Genomic DNA, 4,739 nt, shown 5'->3' with positions numbered 1-4,739 from the left:
ATTTTGTGAGGTGATGAAGGAGGAATTGCGCGAGGCGCTCAAAGGCTTACGAGAGGAACTTTGAGAATATGTAAGAAAATAACTAAATGAGTTCAAGAAGGACATTAACCAGAAACTGGAAGAAAACAAATTAGAACTTCACAGCATATCTACAAGAATGGGGGACACAGAACAGTGCATTGGCGAAACGGACACATGGAACTCAGCAGTCAAGGAAATCCTTGAACAGTCACTGAAAAGCGAACACGCACTACAGGCAAAAGTGACTGAACTCGAAGGTTTCTCACGTCTAAACAACATTAGACTTTAAAACGTAGTAGAGGGCGCAGAAAAATACTCTATGCCCAACTTCGTGGAGGGTCTATTCAAGGGCATACTTGAAGACGACACTGACCTGGGAATCGAGAGAGCACACCGAGCTCTGGCCTCAAAACCCCCCAGCAGCGCCCCACCAATATCCATAGTAGTACGGTTCCTAAAAGTCTCAGTCATAGAGAAAGTCTTACATGCAACCTGGAAAAGGCCTGTTAACGTCCAAGGCCAATGAGTGTTCTTTGATCATGACTACGCGGGAGAGATACTGAAAAGAAGGAAAGAATACACCCCCATTAAGAAAGCACTTAAAGAGAAGGGTATACGCTTCCAAACACCATACCCGGCAAAAATGCGGGTATTTCTAGAAAATGGCCTGGTTACATATGAGCATGCAGGCAAGGCGGCTGAGGATCTGAAGTCGAGGGGTATCCCAGTGGAGTATACCGCCAGGAGAAAGGCAACATCACCGACGGAAAGACTCGCGCAAGCCCATGGATCATTGTCGACAAGCAGAGTCATGGAGAAAGAGGGAAAACACCTCGGAGAGAGGACGTTCACATCCGAGAGAGACTCAGGCATTTCCAACGGGAAGATGTAACTGAACCGGATTTAACAGAATTAATAGTTACCACGAGCTGTTAAGGCTTTGGGTTGTTATGGTTGACATTGCAATAGGTAAAATATCTCCCCTATTTTCCCCCAATGCTGAACAAGGGTGAGTAGCCAAAAGTCTGTGTTCTTTACGAACACACTAAGTAGCGTCACAGTAATAACATATATATTAGCTGAGGATTAATGACACATTGACAACGGGGCGACAGAAGGGCGTATCAAGGGGAGGATTCATGATATCCAAGCATGACCGATATAGTTTTCACTTGTAATTAACCGATGTGTATAAGCGGTTCGGTTCCACCAGGTCTTGTTTGTGACTACGTCACGCATTTTCATATCTGAGCGAGGGGCCCATCCTGCGGACAGACTCAGCACCTCAAACCCCAGAGGCAAGAGACAGTCCTCTGACATGGGAGTCAGAATACCAAAGTATTTTCCCACTTTGGTTTACTTTATTATCGTTCTTGATTTTTCGTTCATGATAAGAAGGCAGAAATGTTGCACAGGTTTTTTATTTATATTGATGCATCACCGGGAATTTAAGGTCATAAGTCTCAATGTAAACAGACTGGGGAGTGACATCAAGAGAAGTAAGGTCATCAGTCTCAATGTAAACAGACTGGGGAGTGACATCAAGAGAAGTAAGGTCATCAGTCTCAATGTAAACGGACTGGGGAGTGACATCAAGAGAAGTAAGGTCATAAGTCTCAATGTAAACGGTCTGGGGAGTGACATCAAGAGAAGTAAGGTAATAATAAATCTCAATGTAAATGGACTGGGGGAGTGACATCAAGAGAAGTAAGGTCATAAGTCTCAATGTAAACGGTCTGGGGAGTGACATCAAGAGAAGTAAGGTCATAAGTCTCAATGTAAACGGACTGGGGGAGTGACATCAAGAGAAGGTCATAAGTCTCAATGTAAACGGACTGGGGGAGTGACATCAAGAGAAGGTCATAAGTCTCAATGTAAACGGACTGGGGAGTGACATCAAGAGAAGTAAGGTCATAAGTCTCAATGTAAACGGACTGGGGAGTGACATCAAGAGAAGTAAGGTCATAAGTCTCAATGTAAACGGTCTTGGGAGTGACATCAAGAGAAGTAAGGTCATAAGTCTCAATGTAAACGGACTGGGGGAGTGACATCAAGAGAAGGTCATAAGTCTCAATGTAAACGGACTGGGGAGTGACATCAAGAGAAGTAAGGTCATAAGTCTCAATGTAAACGGACTGGGGAGTGACATCAAGAGAAGTAAGGTCATAAGTCTCAATGTAAACGGTCTGGGGAGTGACATCAAGAGACGTAAGGTCTTAAGTCTCAATGTAAACGGACTGGGGGAGTGACATCAAGAGAAGGTCATAAGCCTCAATGTAAACGGACTGGGGAGTGACATCAAGAGAAGTAAGGTCATAAGTCTCAATGTAAACGGACTGGGGAGTTACATCAAGAGAAGTAAGGTCATCAGTCTCAATGTAAACGGACTGGGGAGTTACATCAAGAGAAGTAAGGTCATCAGTCTCAATGTAAACGGACTGGGGAGTTACATCAAGAGAAGTAAGGTCATAAGTCTCAATGTAAACGGACTGGGGAGTGACATCAAGAGAAGTAAGGTCATAAGTCTCAATGTAAACGGTCTGGGGAGTGACATCAAGAGAAGTAAGGTCATAAGTCTCAATGTAAACGGACTGGGGGAGTGACATCAAGAGAAGTAAGGTCATAAGTCTCAATGTAAACGGACTGGGGAGTGACATCAAGAGAAGTAAGGTCATAAGTCTCAATGTAAACGGACTGGGGAGTGACATCAAGAGAAGTAAGTTCATAAGTCTCAATGTAAACGGTCTGGGGAGTGACATCAAGAGAAGTAAGGTCATAAGTCTCAATGTAAATGGACTGGGGAGTGACATCAAGAGAAGTAAGGTCATAAGTCTCAATGTAAACGGACTGGGGAGTGACATCAAGAGAAGTAAGGTCATAAGTCTCAATGTAAATGGACTGGGGAGTGACATCAAGTGAAGTAAGGTCATAAGTCTCAATGTAAACGGACTGGGGAGTGACATCAAGAGAAGTAAGTTCATAAGTCTCAATGTAAACGGTCTGGGGAGTGACATCAAGAGAAGTAAGGTCATAAGTCTCAATGTAAATGGACTGGGGAGTGACATCAAGTGAAGTAAGGTCATAAGTCTCAATGTAAACGGACTGGGGAGTGACATCAAGAGAAGTAAGGTCATAAGTCTCAATGTAAACGGACTGGGGAGTGACATCAAGAGAAGTAAGGTCATAAGTCTCAATGTAAACGGACTGGGGAGTGACATCAAGAGAAGTAAGGTCATAAGTCTCAATGTAAATGGACTGGGGAGTGACATCAAGTGAAGTAAGGTCATAAGTCTCAATGTAAACGGACTGGGGAGTTACATCAAGAGAAGTAAGTTCATCAGTCTCAATGTAAACGGACTGGGGAGTTACATCAAGAGAAGTAAGGTAATAGCAAAGATGAAACGGGAGAGAGGTGACATACTATTCTGTCAGGAAACTCACTTATCTACATCTGAACACGAGAAACTCAAGAAAATGGGATATAAGAACACTTTTTTTCTTCTAGAAGGGGAGTTGCAATCTTGATCCCAAATTCAGTTAATTTTGAGTTTGTCAGAAATAAAAGACAAGGAGGGCAGATGTATACTTGTTAAATATAAACTGGATAACAAGGAAGTTACATTCATGTATACGCACCTCAAGGGAGTGACATGGTCTTCTACAGGAAGGTGTTTGATTTAATTACCACAGAAACCTCTGGCACTCTTATCTGTGGAGGGGACTTTAACACAATTCTAAACTCTAAATTGGACAGCACAAATCAAAATAGGAAAATTAATCTAGTTGCTAAAAAGATTAATAGGATACTGCAGGATCTAGGACTGCTCAATGTATGGCGTGACATCCACAAGACCGATAAGGAATATACCTTTTACTCAGCCCGCCACACTGAATACTCCAGGTTAGACTATTTTTTAATGTACAGTACAGATGAACCCAGGATTAAGGATTGTAGGATCGGGCAGAGCGACTTATCAGATCATAATGGAGTTTACCTAACTCTACACCTTGATAGCAAACCAAGAAATACTATATGGAGACTTAATACAAACATGCTGAATGATCCAGCATTCAAGGAATCAATAAAGACAGAATTGAACATCTATCTGGAGAATAATGACAATGATATATTGTGGGATGCAGCTAAGGCGGTTATTATAGGGAAGTTCATAGCCACATCATCTCTCAAGAAAAAGATTAAAGCACAGAAACTGCTGAAATTACAGGAAACCCTAAGAAACTTAAAATGATCTCATAGTCAATACAAAGACACTCTTATATTACAAGAGATTCAAAAGGTAAAACAGGAAATTGACCAGATTTATAGAGAAGAAGTAGAGAAATTCAGGTTCCTGAAACAACGATATTATGAAGCAGGCTCAAAGGAAACCAAATTACTAGCATGGAGACTCAGGAAACAACCAGCACAGAATACCATTTTCAAAACAAAAGACCCCAAAACATAAAAGATCACATGCAAATTAGATGAAATACAGAATGCATTTGAATCATATTACACAAATCTGTACAAGCAACCAGAGAAGGCAGATGCACAGACAATAGAGCACTTTTTGAACTCACTTGATCTCCCCTCAATTGGGACAGAGCAAAATGATAGACTACCTTTAGAAATGTCCACCGGAGAAATTAATAAAGCAATATCTCAACAAAAAGTCAACAAGTCTCCAGGCCCTGATGGCTTCCCTTCAGAATGGTTC

General features: G+C 41.8%; 1 long non-coding RNA gene across 1 annotated transcript; it reads left to right on the top strand.

Annotated features, from left to right (window-relative positions):
• Positions 1 to 1,502: 1,502 nt before the first annotated feature.
• Positions 1,503 to 2,157, top strand: LOC127909625 (uncharacterized). The gene is made up of 3 exons (XR_008072225.1): positions 1,503 to 1,627; positions 1,881 to 1,982; positions 2,082 to 2,157. It is a non-coding gene; the product is annotated as an uncharacterized LOC127909625 (long non-coding RNA).
• Positions 2,158 to 4,739: the final 2,582 nt, after the last annotated feature.

Source organism: Oncorhynchus keta, chromosome 19, assembly GCF_023373465.1.
Source record: "Oncorhynchus keta strain PuntledgeMale-10-30-2019 chromosome 19, Oket_V2, whole genome shotgun sequence".
Taxonomy (NCBI): Eukaryota; Metazoa; Chordata; class Actinopteri; order Salmoniformes; family Salmonidae; genus Oncorhynchus; species Oncorhynchus keta.
Note: the sequence above shows the minus strand (reverse complement) of the source record. Positions and strands in the feature narration are given on the sequence as shown.